The sequence below is a fragment of the Eptatretus burgeri genome, chromosome 8 (assembly GCF_056783735.1).
Source record: "Eptatretus burgeri isolate ZD-2024b chromosome 8, Ebu_testis_v1, whole genome shotgun sequence".
Taxonomy (NCBI): domain Eukaryota; kingdom Metazoa; phylum Chordata; class Myxini; order Myxiniformes; family Myxinidae; genus Eptatretus; species Eptatretus burgeri.
Window position 1 is genome coordinate 16748634 of NC_140968.1, and position 21201 is coordinate 16769834.

General features: G+C 45.9%; 2 protein-coding genes and 1 pseudogene across 6 annotated transcripts in view; 2 read left to right on the plus strand and 1 right to left on the minus strand.

The window, feature by feature from the left end:
* The window catches only part of LOC147021199 (uncharacterized), a 476008-nt gene that overhangs the window by 343045 nt on the left and 111762 nt on the right, over positions 1-21201 (plus strand). The gene's annotated exons all lie outside the window — the stretch shown is intronic.
* Positions 1-21201, minus strand: part of LOC147021201 (uncharacterized) — a 183451-nt gene that overhangs the window by 74250 nt on the left and 88000 nt on the right. The window lies entirely within an intron of this gene.
* LOC147021202 (uncharacterized) lies at positions 10321-12453 on the plus strand (annotated as a pseudogene).

Below are 21201 nucleotides of genomic sequence, written 5' to 3' on the forward strand. Positions count from 1 at the left end.
TATACCTAAGTGCCCGTGCGGGTAACCTACCGAGGGGCTGCACCGCCCCGCAGGTCGGCCTGGGACACGAACCGCTTAAGCGGTCCGTTCCGTTCTGCAGTGATATCACTGCAGAACAGAAACGGGTGTCATCGCCGACCTACGACGGTTCCGCTTCTTTTTACCGCATGTTTAAAACCCAACTGATTATTCCACGATGCAAGATGGCTCTTCAAAAGAGAAATAGGACACGACGAACGGGGTACAGTTCAACAAGCACATTTATTTACAACAATACGTATACAGGCAAGGCAGTCATGCAATATTCAGGCGAGAAGCAAAAGCAATACAACCGAATATGATTATCTACAGTCACTTATACAGTTGTTACTTAACAGGACACAGCGCCACAGCAAGCATACAAAAACAAAAGGAAAGACCTCCCCATAGGCAGGGAGGTAGACAGGGTCCGTAGACCTTTATGGTCGTGGGCCATGGATGACCGAAAAGGCCCGCGAGACCGTGCAGGTTACCTGCACCCTCGAGGTGTGACGGTGGGCAGGTCGTGACGCCTCGTTCCCACGGCAGCTGGCGTAGCCGTGCCTGATCTCGGGCCTTTGACATGGTCGGTGAGTTCTCTCCGGCGCTCTTCGCCAGACGCGCAGATTCGCACCACACAGCCGGCAGGGCTGAGCCTCCCGTCTGAGTCTCCGAGGCGTCGCCCGGACTGGCAACCGGCCCGTGCCTTCACCAACAGGTCGCTCAACGCCGAGAGAGAGAGAGAGAGAGAGAGAGAGAGAGAGAGAGAGAGAGAGAGAGAGAGAGAGAGAGAGAGAGAGAGAGAGAGAGAGAGAGAGAGAGAGAGAGAGAGAGAGAGAGAGAGAGAGAGAGAGAGAGAGAGAGAGAGAGAGAGAGAGAGAGAGAGAGAGAGAGAGAGAGAGAGAGAGAGAGAGAGAGAGAGAGAGAGAGAGAGAGAGAGAGAGAGAGAGAGAGAGAGAGAGAGAGAGAGAGAGAGAGAGAGATAGAGAGAGAGAGACGCAGAGAGAGAGAGAGAGAGAGAGAGAGAGAGAGAGAGAGACGCAGAGAGAGAGAGAGAGAGAGAGAGAGAGAGAGAGAGAGAGAGAGAGAGAGAGAGAGAGAGAGAGAGAGAGAGAGAGAGAGAGAGAGAGAGAGAGAGAGAGAGAGAGAGAGAGAGAGAGAGAGAGAGAGAGAGAGAGAGAGAGAGAGAGAGAGAGAGAGAGAGAGAGAGAGAGATCCAGCACGACCCTGACAGAGAGAACTCGACTTCGACGACAAAGAGAGAGATTGATCCAACACGACCCCGACAGAGAGGATGACTTCGACGACCCAGACAAAAGAGAACTCAACCTCGACCACCAAGAGAGAGGTAGATCCAGCACGACCCCGACAGAGAGGATGACGTCGATGACTCAGACAAAAGAGGATGACATCGACGACTCAGACAAAAGAGGATGAAGTCGACGACCGAGACAAAAGAGAGCCAGCCCCACGTGCGGTCTGCCTTATATTGCGCGAGGCTCCGCCCCTTCGCTTCTCCCCATTTTCAGCTCCGCCTCCCTTCGAGAAGCTTCTCAAAAAGGGGCGTTCTTCCTCCCTACCGCCTCACGCCTCGTTTCCAACAATCGCGAGGGAGCTCCTCGCCGCTTCTCGTGCCAGCCTTGGTGCCGGAAAACTCGCACGTTGCTGCAGTTCTTTCACTGGGCCTTCGTTCGACGTTTTCGGTCGGTTTGTGTCCATGACAGGATCATAGCGTGCTCTGTCGGTCCAAAATAACGATAGCGAAAGAAAAACGGCTATCTCAAAGGGTCACAGCCCTGTGAACAAGAATAATTCCCATTAAACAACGGTGGGGAAATCTCACTGAACAAAAACTTACCGGGATAACTGATCTAAGGAACCTATATGGTGTTCTGCGAATTTCCACAGCCAGAACAATACCCTGTTTCACGTCTTAAAATATAATTTTTTTCTTAAAAAAAAAAAAAACCAAAACCTTTTCCTTCCCACACCCCACGTAATCACATGACTTCCTGTACCAACTCTTCTTCCTCCTCATTCTTCCGATCTACCATTACATCTCAGACTTTTGCCAACCCATATTCACCATACACCTTCACGATTTCTTTTCTTCAACCTTTCCTTTACCTCATGTGACCTCATCTGAAAAAAAATGATTCTAAATCATTTTGACTTCTCACATTACACCTCCCGTAACCACGTGTTTTCTCAACCCCCTCTTATTCTTCCTGAAACTTTTGTCATCCTCCCGGCTTCCTTCTGCATTGCTGAACCAAATTCACCAACACCAACATGATTTTTCTTCATCCTTTCCTTTTCCGAACTTCCTCTTTCACACGTGTGGCTCTCAGTATTGTATCATAGTTCACGACTCTTCTTCTTCAAAAGGCTGTTTTTTTAATGAGATTTTTCCTTCATCCTGTGTCTAAAAAGTTCCACCGTTACAATGTTTCTTTTCTCCATTCTCTTAATTGACCTTCATTGCATCCCTCACGTAATGTATTTAATCACATCTCTCTCAGAAAAAATTTAAATCCTAGTTTGCAATGCATGTTCGTGCTCCATCAATCGTTCTTTTCCAACTTCAATGCCAATTCACCCCACCTACTTATATCTACCTCCTCCGAACCCCTCACCTTTTATCCCCTCTCCTGACCCCAACCATCTGGCCCCTCATCCAAACTCTGCTCTTGGCACCTCTTCACTCTCTTCTGCTTCAGTATCAGCACCTCCTCTGTTTTCCCAAAGTGTGTGGTGTTCTTACATCTGTGGGCTCTGTTCTAACCTAACAGATATCTCACTCTCTCAATCAGCATACTCATCACCACAAACATGCTCCTTCCTTCATCTCAGCACACCTCTCCCTCTTCCTTTCCCCTCAAATCTTGTACCTACCCCTGCCTGCTCCCTTCTTCGCTATACCTCTAACAAGTCTCATCCTTACCCTCTCCTCACCTCTCCCATCACACTCATGCACCTTGGCCATGCCCGCTCTCATTGTCTCCCCACCCTCTCAAAGCAACCTTCACACTCTTACCCCTCCAAGCTTATACAAGGAAATAAGGTACAGGTGGAGACCATTCAGCCCATCATGCTTGCATGAACATCAGACGAATTTATCAACACAAGATCCAAAGAAGAAAATGCAAATTATTATTATCATTTATAATTTTGTTTTTGTAGTTTTTGTATTTTTTTCCTTCTTCTTCCCCTCAGGGGAAGGGGCATGGCTTGGTGAAAAAAAACATCAACCATACAACATCCCTTGATGAGACCCCCCACCAACAACACTCCTACGTGCACACAATCACCCATCAATGCTCAAACTACCGAAATGTCTTATCAACATCTCTGATACCCCCTCTATCCACATAACTTCCAGGTACCTATCCAATTTAAACTTATCTACTGTTACTTCTGCCACTACCTTTCCAGGGAGACCATTCCATGCATGAACTACTCTGAGTAAAAGTCCCCTGCCTTGCGACCGTTCTAACTCTCCTCTTCTTTACTCTCAGGCTATGGCCCCTTGTCCTATCACTGTCACTCTGTTGTATAATGAATCTGCACTTATTTTGTCGACACCTTTCATTATCTTAAACATCTCCATCACATCTCCACGAAACAACCTCCTTTCTAGTGTATAAAGCCCTGTCTCCCTCAGCCGCTTCTCATCGCTGAGTGTAGCCTTGTGCTGAACCCCCTCCATAGCATCGATGTCCTTCCTGAAGTGTGGTGATCAACACTGCACACAATATTATAGATGTAGCCTCACTAAATTCCTGTACAATGTAAACACCAACTCTTTTGATTTATAAATGATCCCCCTCCGAATCCAACCTAAACCCTATTTGCCTTTCCTATAGCCTGGCACTGTGCGACCTGCTTACTTCCCATATCTATTACCACTCCCAGATCCTTCTCCTGTGTGACACACTCCAAAATTACCCCTTGGTTATTCCATCTGCCAATCTTTTGCCCAATCTATGCAAGTATCAATACTTTCCTGAATCTAATCACCACCCCCTCTGCTATCCACCTTACCTCCAAGCTTTGTGTCATCCACAAATTTGGAAAGCTTACACTTCACCACATAATGGAAATCGTTGATGTAAATCTTGAATAGCAAAGGTCCGAGCATTGATCCCTGAGGTACCCCACTACTTACATCCTCCCAGCAAGACATCGTCCCGCTCACAGCCACTCTTCACTTCCCATCACGAAGCCAGTTTGTAATCCAATGAGCGACTTGACCAGCCACTCCACAACCCCTCACTTTGGCTAACAAGCTCCGATGTGGTACCTTATTAAATGCCTTCAAAAAGTGTCAATATACTATGTCCACTGCCTTTCCCTCATCCAACCAATCAGACACTGCTTCATAGAACTCGAAAACATTTGTTAAACAGGAACTCCGCTTGGTAAACCCATACTGACTTCCTTTAATTAGTTTGTGTTTATTGAAATGGTTTCTCATCTGGTCCTCAATTAATGTCTCCAACACTTTCCCCACAACTGAAGTCAAATGAACAGGTCCATAGTTTCCCAATTCTTCTTTGGATCCTTTTTTAAATACTGGTGTTACATTTGCTACTCTCCAATCCTCTGGTACCTGTCTGACTCCAGTGAGCGATTGAAAATATTGGGTAGTCAATCTTGTTGGAAAAAAAAAAATAAAAAAAAAAACTGAATTTTTTTTCTTTTGAGATTTGTTCTACCCTTATTATCAGCATTTAAAATGGCGATTTCGATGAAACTTGGTTGGTAGGTTCATACCATGACCGAGTTGTGTGCAAATGAGAACCGTTGCTATGGACACCACCGTTGCCTAGCAACGGGACTTTGAAATTTTAGAAAAATCATAAAAAAATTATTATTTCGAAAATCAAAAATCGGGCCACGAGTGACTGTGGGCAGTACATTGAGCCATATTGTCCAAAATTTCCAGCCGGATCCTATGAAAACTGTCGGAGAAGATAGACTTTGAATGAACCCTGGTCGAAAACAAGAAAAAAAGAAATTCGTTATATCTCAGAGACTACGAGTCAGATATACATGAAATTGGTATGGCAGGTTCATGGTATGTCCTCGTTATGCGTGAGAAAGAACCATTGCTCTGGACCCCTCCGTTGCCTAGCAATGGCCGAAAAACCTCTAAATGTGGGGGTATTTTAACAAAAAAACAATGTGCAGCATTAACCCTTGAAGCTAGAATCATGAATTTTCTTGTGCTTAATCCTCAGGTCATTCCCCATCGAACAGGCACAACGCGTCAAGTTTTATTGGGTTGTCGATTACCCATGTATGCCTACCGGCTTGTCCGCTAACGTCTCACTTCCCGACTCATCCACCTCCATCAACACTCTCGGTTGCATATTATCTGGCCCAGGAGCCTTATCTTCTCCAAGATTACCTAGCTGTTCCTTTACTTCCTCCACTCTAACCTGGATCTTCCAGAAAAGTCCTTCCTCACCTCCTCGATGAATACTCTCAGATATTGTCAATTCTCCTGACTGTTCTTGTGTAAAAGTAGAAGAAAAATACCTGTTTAATAAGCCTGTCATCTCACTTTCATCACCAACCACTCGCCCGGTCCTATTCCTCAATGGGCCCACACTGGTCCGAACCTGTTCTTTTCCCCGATGTACTTGAAGAATGCCTTGCTATTATGTTTAATATTCTTAGCCATGTACTTCTCATACTCTTTTGGCTTGCCGAGTTATTTTCTTAACTTACCTCTGTTTACTCCGTTGGTGATATAGATCTATCTCCAGTTCTGTTATTTTAAACCAAATGAATGTCTTCTGCTTCTCCTTAATAGTGTTCTTTATCTCACTGCTCAACCACCCTGGTCTCTTGCTACTTCCACTTTTACACCTCATTGGAATGTACTTACTCTACACTCGACACATTTTCTCCTTAAAGGTTTCCCAATTTTCTGATGATTGTCCTGTTGTTGGAGTCTCCCAATCAACATCACCCAATTCTCTCCTCATTCCTCAAGGTTTTCCTTCCTGAAATCTCATAGCCTGACCCAACTATCCTGAACTCTAACCCTAAACAGAATCTTTGCACACACAATGTTGTGCTCACTTGCTCCCCCACCTCCACCTCCTCCACCATTTTGGGATCGTCACTCAAAAGGAGGTCCAACACTGCACTCCACCTCGTGGGCTGAGCTACAAACTGGGTTAAAAAGCATTCCAAGACTAAAACGAGGAAATCCTCATCTGCTCCGCCCTTTCCATGTTCCTGGACCCAATCTATCCCTGGCAAGTTAAAATCCCCCATCATCAACACTCTTCCCTTATCCCATGCCATTTTGAATTCTTCATGTACTCCTCCTTCCTTCCCACCCGAAGCCCTAAAAAAAGCATCCTACCAATATCTTACTGTTTTTACAATCTCTCATCTCTACCCATACAGAATCCTTTACATTAGTTCCCTCCTCAGTGTCACCCCTTTCTCTTGATGCAATGCCATCCTTTACCCAGATTGCTGCTCCTCCTCCTCCTCTTCTCAGGTCATTACATTCCTTTCACACCGATACACATTGTGGCCTTCTAATCCTGTCCTCCAGTTACCCTCCTCCTGAAACCATGTCTCTCACTGTAACTATATTGCACTCCTCGATATCCACTTTGGCTTCAAAGCTCTTCCTTCTTAATATTTAAACTCCTGGCATTGGTGGAGAATATATTGTTACGAATTCTGGCCAGCCGGCGTGCGAATGACCGCGTGTAGCCAATAGCGGCCGCCTCGCCCACCGGAACGGACAATTCAGTCGTGACCCTCTCGGAACAACGCCAGGAGCTAGTCACGGGTGGGGGCTTAACCTCACCACAACTCAGTCCGCATTCTACCTATGCCTTTTGACAATCGACCGACCCCCCGAACTCTCCACGCCCACGCCTTTTGTAGGGTGGGGCTCCGCCCTTCGCTCCGCCCCATTTCTGGCTCCACCCCCCTCTGGAAGCTTCCCAAAAAGGGGCGTGCCCTCGCGTTCCCCCCTCCCCGCGCCGTGCGGGGGACGGGGAAAGTCAGTTTTGGCTCGGGGTCAGGGAATTATTCCCCCAAAATCAGGCCCCCACCTTTTTCACCTTTGACCCCTGGCTCAAATCGCACCTCCCCCATGCCAAAGCGCGGGCGTTTTGGGTGGGAGATCTTGGCGGGAGGTTTGCTGCTGCCACTCCGCTCCTTTCATCCGTCCCGCGGAGATCGTGACCGCACGGTGCTCGTTGAATGGCGAGTGGCGAAGATGTTGGTAGCGTAGTTGTGGAAGGTGGCGTCGTGGTGTGAATGGCGTGATTGTTGGCGTCGTGTCGTGAATGGCGTGATCGTTGAGATGTTGGTTGTGGCGATGTTCATTGTTGTTCTTGCACCAAAATAACAACAGCAAAATAAAAACGACGAACTGAAGAATCGCAGCCCGAATGGATCACATATATCCCCTCCATACAACGGGTTTGGGCTAACTACACATGAACTTACCGATATATCTCACCTGAGGACCCTTTATGGTGTAATGCGAATTTCCACAACCGTAACAATATTTAGCTTTTCCCTTCCTGAAATTCTATTTTCTTGCCTAGCCTTACTCATCATAATTACATCATCTGTCCCAACCTTCATTCCTTCTCCACCCTCCACTGACCGAAACCAAACCCTGAATTCCTTCCTCAATTCCCACTGCAAACCTTGCCGCCCCCTTTCGATTCAAATGAGGCCATGATTCCAGAAACACTCAATTTGTCCCTGAAATGATTCTCACTTCTTCTTAAATGTAAAACCTTCCTCCCGACACCATTCTTCCAGCCATTAGTTGGTGAAAATTGATCTGCTCAATATTTCAACATCGTTTCCTAATCTTGGAAGAATCCCAGAAAACATTTCCTCACAACCATTTGCTTTCAGCCGCTTTCCCAATATCCTGTGTCTATTTTTCAAAACCTCCGAGTAAACTTTCCCAACATCATTCCACCGAGGTGTATTACAACCAACTTCTGCCTGCCTTGACCTGATACAATATCATTTGCTCTTCCATCAATGTCTCTATCTCCCGCTCCTTCAAAACTGCACAGAATTCTGTGTCCACATTCATTCCAGCAGAATGAAGAATCCACATATTTAATAATCTCATCACCCACAAAAACTGTCTCCCGTACCTCATGTTGACCAATTTCAATTTCTGCACCTCCACCGCCGCCTGCCCCCGATGCACCTCCACCGCCGCCTGCCCCCGATGCACCTCCACCGCCGCCTGCCCCCGATGCACCTCCACCGCCGCCTGCCCCCGATGCACCTCCACCGCCGCCTGCCCCCGATGCACCTCCACTGCCGCAACTCCACCGCCGCCTGCCCCCGATGCAACTCCACCGCCGCCTGCCCCCGATGCACCTCCAGTGGAGGTTGCTGTCAAACGTCGACTCAGATTCTCCAACCAGTCCAGACGGCATGAGCGCATGTGTTCTAAAACCTGCTCCTCTGCTCTTGCTCACCCTCCCTTTGTTCTATTCACAATCTCATTTGCCATTTGCTTGGAAGTCAGCAAGCAATACCACTCTGCATAAAAAGGTTGTTTGAAAGTTTTTTTTTCTTGCACGTACGGCCACGCACATACGGCCATGCGAGAGCGAAGGAACAGCCTGTGTGGTTGTTTCTGGCACGCGAGAGCAAAGGAACGGCCTGTGTGGTTGTTGTTTCTGGCACGCGAGAGCGAAGGGACGGCCTGTGTGGTTGTTGTTGTTTCTGGCACGCGAGAGCGAAGGGACAGCCTGTGTGGTTGTTTCTGGCATGCGAGAGTGAAGGGACGGCCTGTATGGTTGTTGTTTCTGGCAAGCGGTTTGAAAGTTTTTGTTTTTTTGTACGTACAGGCACATACTAGTGTATTTAAGGAGAGATCAAGCTGTGCTGGGAAGAGTGGGAACCGTGAGGATTTTGGCCGATTCCCTCTCCCCACATGTGGTTCTGATTAAACAGTTTGTAAATCCTGAGTGTTCTCCTGGTTCTGTTTGTGGAAAGGAGTGCAGAGTCAACACATGACTCCACCCTCTGCCATGCCATCTGTCATCCCTCAGATCGTCAATCTGTAGCCTCTTCACAATGCAGATCTGGATAAAATCATAAGCTGGTCCAACACATGGAACATGTCTTTCAACCCTGAAAAATTTCACACTCTCACTACTCGGCACAGCAACGAACAGATCATGATCCATAGAGGTTGGACAAAAATGTTGTCAAAGCTTTTTCACCTGAAATGTCTTCATTGGTGGTATGTCTCATCAGAAAAAAACCCCACCTGAATCCGCCCATGGGAAACCTCGTTTTGACCTCAAATCCAAGATGGCCAACATTGTACAGGTGCAAAACTTAAAATGGACCTAATTTTGGAAAGAAGCAACATAGAAACACTTTTAAGGTGTCATTTTAAATTAATTTGAGGACTCCCATTCATTTAGTGAAATTTTCGGAACCATTAGAGGTCACGATTATGTGTTGAGGTCAAGGTCATTGTAAAATTTAATCAAAATTTGATCTCAAAGCTCACCAAATGACGCGTATTAACCCGGGAAATCGCTCAGTGTGGCATCATCACCTATAGATCACATTAGTTAACTCATTCGACCCGAGACCCATCAAAATACGGGTGTCTGGCCAAAGTGTTGGGGATGAGACCCGTATATATATATACACATATATATATATATATATATATATATATATATATATATATATATGTACATATATACATATACATAAATACACATATACATATACAGGTTATTATGACGTTATGTGACGAAATGTAACATGAAGACATCATGGATGTCATATAGCATTATGCCACCATGCACGTTGTTAATCCCCTCTCTAATGCTAATTCTACCCTCAATCTGAATGCAAACCCCACCCAGATCCCACCCTCAACACCCATCCCCAATCAACCCCACCACTTGCACCAACTCCAGACCAAATTCTGGAATTCTTGAGGGCTCAACGCAATGGAAATCCATGAAACGTTGAGGGCTGATTGCGTTAATTTGACTGTGTTGAAATTTGTAATCCTCTCCATGGTATGCTTCAATCTAATCAGTATACGATTATTTTTGTTTCAGATAGGACCGTAATTGGCAGTGTGCAGTCAGGACGCAGTTTGTTTACTGTGCGAGGATAAAATAACATTCACTGTGAAGGATTTTGCATGTGTCAGTCGCAAAGGTCTTGCTGCAATCATTGATTTCAGTGTCAAATACAATGAACTAAATCCAGTAAAGACTATCCCGATTCATGCATTTGACGACAATGAGAAGCAGTATGTGCATGAGAGATGTCGTAAAGCTCACACTAATACTAGGCGATATGAGCAAATGCGCAAACGTAAACATGACATTCTTCCTCAGCACAGAAACTCAGATCTGATGTCAAGAAATTCTGTTTCCATACTGACTGTTATCTGTGTGGAGAGTTGGTTGATCAAGAAAAGATCAAGCGACATCCAAACAATAATGATTATGAATTCAGTAGGGTCATGCTGCTCCAGGTGAAAGCAACGATTACAAGAAGATGTGCAGAACGTTGTGCAAGCAAAGTAGATGAGTGGGCCGATGCTGTATCATATAGACTCTCATGCATCAACGATCTGCCTGCAGAGGAGGCCATTTACCATCGTAGATGCTACCAATACTTCATGTCACCCCGTAATTTGCAGTTGGATGCACCATCTACTGCCACTGATGGAGCGCTTCCTAAGAAGCGAGGATGTCCAAGTGGAGCAGTTGATGAGGAGAAGAAATCGGCCTTCATGCATGTCATTGAATACCTGGAGAACAACGATGACGAGTCAGTCACTTTGGATGAACTACACGAAATCATGGAGAAGGAAGCTGGTAGTGGTGAAGTATATTCCAAGAGACCACTCCAGCGACAACTCTATGCTCACTATGGCAGCAGCGTCTCAATCACATCATCAAAACAACAGCCACTTATCGTCACGCTGTCCTCGAATGTCAAGCAGTTGATTCAAGAAGCACATACACAATTGAATGAATATTCCAAGGATATGGATTCGCTTATCAAAGTTGTGGGCAGCTGTATACGAAACGAAATTAAGAGTGCTGAAAAACACAGAGATACGTATACAGACACAGCAGATATGAAATCCATTGATCATAATCTCACCATTCTGCCTCCTTCCTTGTGCTTGCTTCTACAGACCATCATCAAAAGTAAAACTGCAGATCTGCGATGTGCATCTATCGGCCAAGCCATCATGAGTGCCACTTGTCCTAGAGCTTTCCTCTCTCCTCTACAAGTCGGTTTGTGCGTCACACTCGATCAGAAATATGGTCATCGCGACGTGATTCACTTACTCTTCAACCTTGGCTTCTGTTCATCGTATTCTGAGTCAGTTATCTACAAGAAAAATGCGGCTGTTACACATGGAGTCGATATTGGTGAGCTTACAGCAGATTCATTGCTGCATTTCATCGCTGATAATGTTGACCACAATGCCAAGACACTAGACGGCGAGGATGTCATACATATGATGGGTCAGATGGGTGCTGTAACACCAGCAAGGCCGAGCAAGAACAAAATCCCAAGAATCAAGGTGACACTGGAGGAGATCTGAAAAATGGGGCAACACACAATCGTATTTCAAAAGGATCCCAAGGCAGTGCTCACTAATATCAGGTATACCAATGTTTGTACATTTTCACAGGATATCCAGAACGCCAAGCTGGACATCATGTGGCAAGTATCGATGCACGTATCTCAACCTCGACCTTTATGGTCCGGATACAAGCAATCACTTCATACTGGGATATTCAATCCAGGTAAAAGCACGCAGCTGTTCCTACCCATGATCGATCCAACACCAAGCAACCCCACATGTGTTCGTTCAACCCTTGAGTACTTGTGCAACTTAGCTGAACAACAGAGCGTCGATCCTATCATCACATTCGTTCAGCAGTTATATTGGATCGCACTCATGGTCATTGAGGATCAACCCATGTCAAGTCATCTGCGACATATTGTACTGCTTCTCGGAGGGTTTCACACTGAGATGAGTCTACTTGGCGCGATCGGCTCCATAATGGCTGGGTCTGGCTTGAAGGAGATGCTGGCGCAAGTATATGCGGAGGGATCAGTTGAACAGATGCCAAGTGGAAAAGCAGTCGCCCGTGCAGTGCGTGGCCATTTTCTCATAGACAGTGCTCTCAACATCATCTCTACTTCAGCTGCACTTCAGCTTCCCTTGCCCGATCTTACAGGTATGTAGTATAAGCTAACATTTGTTGATGTATACTTACATGTCTATATCCATTATAGCAAGTTGACGCATCAACAAAACAATTTGAACTTATATATTTATTTCTTCACATCTCTTCTCAGTGAAAGACATGTCTGAGACGAGTATGACTGCCCAACAGTCGAGCTCCGCTAACCTGCCTGGAACCTCCACACGGTCAAGCTCTGCTGATCTGCCTGTGAACTCCACACAGTCGAGCTCTCGTGACCTGCCTGGGACCTGTTCACCGCTGAGCTCTTCTGACTCGACTGGGACTGTCACTTCCAAGTGAGGGTTGTATGAACTGCACAAATCAGATGTTTACATGCATCAAATTGTTCATATACATTGTGATATTTCTATGCAATGAATTGCAGCTTCCATCAGCATGTATGACAAGTGATTTACAACATATTATAACCTTGTGTATATTTTCAGGTGATGTAAGTGCAACTGCACTTTTCACTCATATCTCTGAGCTGGTGAAGGATGTGCAGGAGGGGAAGATCAGCCTTGATGACACGCTTAAGAGCAGCACACTCTGTCACATCCAAGTTGCGCTTGAGGATTGGCATGCCTCAATTGAAAAACATGGAACTGCCAGGTTGTGGATGCAGTATCAGAGAATGGTTTCAATTCTGAGGACCCTCATCAGATCTGCACGTATAAGAAGCTGGCCTCTATATTTACAGTCGCTGTGTGATATGCAGGTGTATCTTGCTGCTGCTGGGCACAACAACTACACAAAGTCTCTTGCACTGTTCATCCCCAAAATGCTGGACCTCGAGCGCACACACCCAGATGTACATTCAGCTTTTATGAAGGGTCTCTTCCCAGTCAGGAGAACTGATGGTGCATGGTCAGGTATATTCACAGATCTCTTCATAGAACAAGTTCTGATGGCTGGTATAAAGTCAACTGGAGGTTTAACGCATGGTCATGGATTCAATGAAAGCACCCGTCTTCTGTTTCTACTCTCCAGACCGATATGTGCTGATGTATGTCAGTCCATATTCGAGATAGCTGGTATCTCTTCAAATTCAGGAGATGGGCATCGTGACCTGGCGGCATCACGCATGCGACGCGACATGGCTGACATACAGAAGCTGCTTCAGTTATTTGTTGAGCGGGAACCATTCAACAAGACCTCAGAAAAACTTGTAAGTCTCTCAACAGGTCTGGTGGCGGAGGATTAAGTGAATGCAGCAGATGCTCAAAGTGTGGGCGAGAATATATTAACCTCCATGATCGGTCATTCTGTAGCAGAGTAAAAGTTCTCTCAGAAGAATCAAGTGAAGACTCTGGCCTCGGCTGTTCATGCCAAAACTGCTTCTGGAGAACGAATTGAGATGGATCCCCAGCGTCTATACCAGCGTCTTCTTGTTACTCGTATCTGCGATATCCCTGTGGCTGATCTCATGAAATACGAGCTGTGCTCTTTTCCAACGTCTCTGTTTAACAATCATATGTGCATGCGGACTGGGGACAAGGCGGAGCTCATACATCATCTCCTGAAACTTGTTCCAGAAAGCGTTGTCTCAACCACACTGGATAAGGGATTGCAGTTCATTGTCGATGGAGTGGCAATGCTCCACAAATTATTGTGGCCCAAGCACTCTGGTTATGCCGAGATATGTGCAATGTCTGTCGGGCATGTACGCAGCACCTATGGATGTGCACTGGTTGTGTTTGATGGGTATCACGGCTCCACTAGTAAGGACGAAGCTCATCGCCATAGGACAGGGAGCGACAATGGTGCTTCAGTCTCAGTTTCTGCAGAAATGCGTCTAACCATGAGTAAGAAAGCTTTCCTTGCCAAGACATCAAACAAGCAGGCCCTCATCAACCTCCTTGCAGAGGATATGGTCAAAGCAGACATCACCGTTGAGCATGCAGAAGGGGATGCTGACTACAAGATCTGTATGCTAGCATGTTTGTCTGCGAAGAACAGTCAAACAGCCGTTGTCGCAGAAGATTCTGATGTATTTCAGTTGATGATACATCATGATGATGCCACAAATAACAGTGACAACCTGTAGATGGTGACCGCAAAACAGACGGTGTGCATCACAATGTTGAAGAAGAAACTGGATCCTGCCCTCTTGGGAAGTCGACTCTTCCTGCACGCTTTCAGTGGGTGTGATACCACATCAAGGCCATATGGAATTGGCAAAGTGACTGTTTTTACGAAGTATGCAGCACTGAGCAAGTCAGCCACCGTTTTTATGTCTCCGTCTTCATCGAAACAGGACATCAAACAGGCAGGAGAAGATGCCATGCTGGAGATATATAGGTGCATTACATCACTAAGCCTCAACGCAGCAAGGGTGACGAAGTTCCTATTGAAGGTAGCTACTTCTACACAATATGTATCTCCAGAAACGCTTCCGCCGACGAGCGACGCAGCCACCTTTCATAGTCATCGGACTTATCACCAAGTGCAGGGGCGGCATGGCAATGATATCGCCTCTGCAGTTTGGGGTTGGAAAGCCACTCCCGGTGGTCTTGTGTCTATCAGGATGACTCAGCCAGCAGCACCAGAGCGACTCAAGATAATTAGGTGGAATTGTGGTGGCCAGTGTGACAAAAAAAAAACATGCACTTGCCACAAGAATGGACTACAGTGCACACCAGCTTGTGGCCAATGCAGAGGAATTACAGAGATGCCAACTTTTGGAAATCAGAATTAGGGAGGATTTGCAACCGACACCAAATAATGTGCGCGAAGCGCACATCTCGAGCGCGGAGCGCTCGACCCTTGCGGCGGGGTCCAGGGCCCGCCTTAGGGCCCTGGAAGCTCTGGGGTTCTAGACGCTCTCTTGTGCCCTCTGAGCCCTATTTTGGAGCATTTAACATGTTAAGAATTCCCACTTTTTGAAAAAAAAAAGGGGAAAATTGTGCACTTTTTAATGTTACATGTATGTTAATATTAGTAAGTTAGGGGACAATCAAAGATTAACAAAAAGCACAAAAGAAGCAATATTTTTCTTATCTTACTGGCTGGTACTACTGCTGCTTGCTTTTTCCATGGCAGCTTTGCTGAGTGACAGCTGTGTGGCTCTTTTCGCCCTTCTGATGATGTCTTTGCCGTATTCTCTCTGGTAGCAAGGGGTGCTATGAGCTAGTTTTTCAATTAAGAGAGCTTCCAGGGTTTTGACACTCAAATTGGGACGAAATTCAGTATGATTCTTCCGTACAAGACCGAGTGCCCGCTCACATGATGCGTTCGAATGAGGAATGACCAAGATTCCCTTCATCACTTTGCTCAAATTAGGATACTTCTTGGTACCAGTGCAGGGATCTGTGAGCTGTGAAATCCGATGCCACTGCTCATCCACTCTCACTGTCTCAGTAGCAATTGTAGCTATGGAGGCGTCTGCCTGGTAGTGAGCGAATTCACTCTCAAGACTGTCTATGTCACTATCACCGCCACTGAACAGACAGGGGAATTTCTTGATGAAAAACTCCACACAGTCAAACCCCACTTCTTGGTGTAGCTTAACATCCAGCACCTGAGCATGCTTGGCTAATTCATCATCTAGCGGCCAGGTTTTGAAGATGTAATTGCAGGCTTTCACATAATATGAGCGAACTGCACTGAAGAAACCTTGGATGTCTGACTCACTCAGAGTGAAGGTGGATTTCTTGAGACTCATTTGTTCCCTTATATACAGTTTGGCATCGTTCCCAATCATGAGGTCCTCATCATTCTTCTGATGATTTCTGTCAGAGAAGGGTACATTTACCAGAGCAACCGATGACACCGATGGTTTCAAAAACCGTACGAAGATATCTTTCAGAAGACCATTCAATTCTCCGTGCAGGAGATGAATACAGGGTTCGTCTCTTTGGAGCAGAAGATTCCCCTTCTCAAAAAGCTTGTTAGCATATCGAAGGAAGAAACAATAGAGTTTTGTTTGTGGAGACAAGAACATCCTGTTGACACGTTTTTCTCTAGATTCCTGCACAGTGTTTGAGGAAGATGCGCTTTTAGTTGTAGAACTCGTAGTACACTTAGCCGCAGGGCGATCACACTTGCGTTTACTGCCAGCAGAAGAGGTCAGACTCGTAGTACCAGATCCAATTTTACGTTTGAGGAGAGAGCTTGAGGTAGGTGCAGCCAAGGAAGAAGACCTCTGATTCGAAGGTTTTGCTGAGCTTCTATCAAGTGATTTGGCAAAAGCAGAACTTAACTTGGGTCCTTCTTTGCCTGTAGATGGGACTATCACAGTCTTTCTCGACTCTGAAGGGATCTGCTTTGTAGATGAACGTGATGAAGGGCCGGTGATGCTACCTGCTCTCAGCATTGGTTTTGGTGCTGTCCCTGCTGTCTTCTTCGCAGCAGATACTGCAGTGGTAGTGGTGAATGCTGCTCCACTAGTGCTTGATCCTGCAGTGCCAGTACTGGCAGTAGATACAGTGCCGTCCTTCTTGCTCGTTGTTAGAGTCTTGGCTACAGTTGGTTGCATTTTTCTTCGTACTTCTTCTTTGAAGAAGAGGCGAAGTGGCTCCCACTGTTCAATCAGCCTGTCTAGGCACTGACCAAGGGACAGCCACCTTGTTGCGACATGCTTCAGAATCTTGTGTGTCGGGGCATCACAGAGTTCTTGCAGTGCTTTCACTCCTTTGACGCGTTTACTACTTTTGTCCAAGTAGTCGTAAATATCGATGAGAAAGTCATCTAATTCAATGGGTAAGGCCTGAGCCACCTTCTTGGCCGTATTGTGCATCATATGGCAAGGGCATCCCATGATGTAGCACTCTGGATTTTGTTTGTGGATATAAGCAGCGACTCCTTTGTGCTTGCCCACCATGACAGAGGCATTATCAGCACAAAAGGAAACACAATTTCCCCACGGAATTTTCCTGTCACTGAACTCATGATCAAGCAGTTTGAAAATGTTTTCTCCAGTGGAATCTTGTTTGCACGCAGGCAAACTTAGGAAACCTTGCTTCACAATCCCAGCACTGTTGTCATAGTACGAAATCAGGACAGGATATAGCTGGGCCTCACCACTGTCATTGCTACCGTCTGTAGCTAGGCTAAATGGAGCTAGTCTAGCAATATCGGCAATAGATGAAGCAGTAACATTTGACAACTCACCAATTATTGCTGAAGTTTTTGTTCTTGCACATCCATAATTTGAAGCAACTTTTGAATCTGGAAACATCTTTTGAAATAGAGGTCCAGCATGATCTGAGACTGATATGGGCAAGTTATGTTCCACAATAAATCCACTAAAGAGAAGTTCCGCTCGGGTAACATCCTCTTCCTCGCTTGTCCCTTGTTTGGTGAAATAATTCAGAAGTGTACCGGTACTCGTGCTCGAAGATCTCTCCTTTGCAATGTCTGTGTGCCGTTTGCTTCCAACGTGCTTCCGAATATCATCGTGACCTCCGTGCTCAACTGAAATATCAACGCTGCATACTTTACAATACGCATGATGAATTCCTCTTTCAGACTTTCGAATACACGGGTATTGGAGACTGTATTCGGTCTTGTACTTCTGAGACCATTTCTTGGTCTTCGTAAGCTTCTTTTCTGCCATTTCGTAATCAACATCGAGGGCTTGAAGCATCGGTAACTTCGAAGTCGATGTTCCACAGCTGCAGCGCGACTCGTAGAACTCTAGCGGCTGTTAAACACCGCACGGTGGTCGCGACCGCCGGGCTGGTACGGGGCCCAGCTGCATGCAGTGAGCGTATCGCATGCATATACACTGTGCATACATACCGCATGCACTGTATTGCACACATACCGCATGCACTAAATCTCAGTGCATGATCGCATAAGCGAGATCCAGACCCAATGTTTCGCTGCTCCTCATTTGAATTTGCAATTTTTTACGTACAATTTGGTAGCAGCGAACGTTATGGAGTTACCACATGCTATACGTAGCAGACGATGCTTTTCATTCAATTCTCATACTAGTACATTCTGATTAGTGAACAGTGCAAAAATATCAAAATTTCGGGAGGATAAGGATAGTGATCGTAAGGGCGGGAGTTTGGGTGAATTTTCGGAAGCCTCCCGATGAAATCCGGAGGGTTGGCATCTGTGGAAATAACATGCATGAATGTGCCACATGTGGACAATCAGGATGATGATGACCAGGATGTAGATCTCAATAATAATACAATGGATTGAAATTAAAAAAAATTATCACTCATACAATATCATTTAAGTGATCAGGCATAGTAAACTTTGTTATTAGACACCTTAACACGGGTTTCAAAATAATGTCACTGCAAGGTCACAAAATCTGTTTGGATTCTTACTTATCTGGTTAAATTTGGCTACGATTATGATCTCGAAGCCAATCTCATAAATAAGTGAATGGATATCTTGAAAGAGTCCATTGAAAATGATACATCCAATGTACTTTATTTCGAGTCGATTTGCATCATTTTGATCAAATTCAGGGTCAAATTAGGATCAAATTTCACCTTGACCTTGAATTTATCACATGATCAAGATATCCAATCACCTCAAACCTATTACTGAATGAATGAGCATCTTAATGGTATATGTGGCAACAACAACCAATATATTTTATCAATAACTATCATTTTGGCATAATTCTTGATAGAATTTCGGTCAAATTTAACGTTGCTTCGGTCAAGTTGAACATTGACCTTGACATATGACCTTGATATCTAACGATCTTATAAGTATCACTAAACGAATAGGGGTCCTCAAATTAGTCAAAAATGACACCTTAAAAGTGTTTCTTTGTTGTTTCTTTCCAAAATTAGGTCCATTTTAAGTTTTGCACCTGTACAATGTCAGCCATCTTGGATTTGAGGTCAAAACGAGGTTTCCCATGGGAGGATTCGGGTGGGGTTTTTTTTTCTGATAAGACATTTCGCCAATGAAGTCATTCCAGGTGAGAAAGTTTTGATAACATTTTTGTCCAACTTAAATCGTTCATTGATCACTGATCGCTGATCAACCTGCTGCAACCATGAGGCACATTGTCGGCCCATAGGCCTCCTCCACTCACGATGCTCCCTCGCTGACAGAATTTGTTGAGCAGTTTCAGCATCAGGAAAACGACCCACATGTCCAGACAGCCGCAGCTGACACTCACAGACTTTGCAGGTAACAAATCTCATTTGAGTCTCTCTCAGCAACCCCTCGTTTGACACAAAGTCCGACCAGCGATAGCCAAGGATTCTACGAAGAGACCTGGTACCAAAGGAATTGTCTCCATCTCAGATCCCTGGTCAGAGTCCAAGTCTCACATCCACAGAGCAAGACTGGAAGCACCAAGGATCTGAAGACTCAGACTTTCATCCACCCGCACAGGTACCGACAGCACCATACCCCATGATCCAGTGAATCCATGACTCCCCAGGCCCGACCCAGACGTCTGTTGACCTCTGGCTCACAGCCAGCAGAGACATGAATATCACTGCCAAGGTAAGTGAATCTCCCCGTGACCTCGACATCCTCGCCACAAACACGTCCAGACAGGATAGCAGCATCCAAGATCTTGATTCGAATTTGAGAATTTGATTGCACAGAACATACGGGTTCCTTTAGTCAGCTCTGTCGATAAGTGCTTGTTCCCTACATAGCTCACCTTCCATTGTGTAAATGTTCAGAAATCGATAAGATGTGCTGCGGATCGATGTAATATTTAGGGAATGAACAATGGAGACATCCCTCCCCCTCTTCTGCGATGAGGAAGAAGAATCCTGCCGTCCTGTGACTCTGATGTCAACAACTCCCTCCCACCCGTGGTTGAGCAGGGGGGGGGGGTAATGAGTCACGTCGGCGTGGAGGAGGGCGGAGAAGGCTAAGGACGAGATCCTTTCTTTGTTCTTTAGAGCAGTAAGCTTTTTGCTTCAGCAGAGAGTAGTCGCTCAGCAGACCTTCGGGTCCTGCTTGGCTTGGGGTAGGGTTGAGGCCTTCAGAAGCTTTTTGCTCCGGGTGGTTCAGTGAGCTTCGGCTGAGGCCTTGCTCGGGAGGAGGCTTTTTGCTTTGAGCTGCTTTGCTTGGAAGAAAGTTAAGCCGGTCGCTCGGCTCGAGCTGCGAGTGGTGGCTTCTTCTTCTTGGTTGGTGGAGCCCCTTTGTTCTCCTTTTGGTTCCCAGCTTGGTGCGACTCATCGACCTCTTCGTGGAGGTGGTTCCTCGGGGAAGCGACGCATCAAAGGGAAGGATCGGCGCCATGTCTCACCAGCACGTGTTGAGAAGCGCTGGAGGTGGTTCCTCGGGGAAGCGACGCATCGACGGGAAGGATCGGCGCCACGTCTCACCAGCACGTGTTGAGAAGCGCGGGAGGATTTGCGGGAGCCCGGGTCTGAACAACTTGAAGACCACACGAGGAGGAGAGGTTCGAGATAGGTTCTGAGTTTCAGCTCACCTGTCCTCCGAGCTGGAGCTCGTTATTAAAGGCCTCTGCCACAAATTATTGGGTGTGTGTGTGCGTACGTGTGTCCGTGGGCCCGTCTAATAAGTAGGAACTGCTGTTAAGTGCAAGTGACTGTACATAATAAGTAGACGGTTGTAGTTCTTTTTTTCTTGCTTTTGTTGCTTGTATAATTGCAGATGTGTTTTGCCTTGTTTAATTGCATACGTGCTTTATTATAATAAATGTCCTTGTTTGAATGTAAACCTTTTCATTGCGTCCATGCTCCCATTGAAATGCCATATTGTATTGCGGAATATTAGTTGGCTTTCAAATAGCCGGTAAAGTGATCAGGTCCAACGGGACTGCGCGATATTACCCCGCTCGGTTATCCCAAAAGGAAACGGGCTGCTTAAGTGGCTCGTTTTCCAAGCGGTTGAGGTACAACCTCTCGGTAACCTACCTGCGCGAATAATTAGGTAAATCGAAGATTTGGCGATCAGACCCTGTAGCGTGGGTAGAGTGCAGACAAGGTTGTGG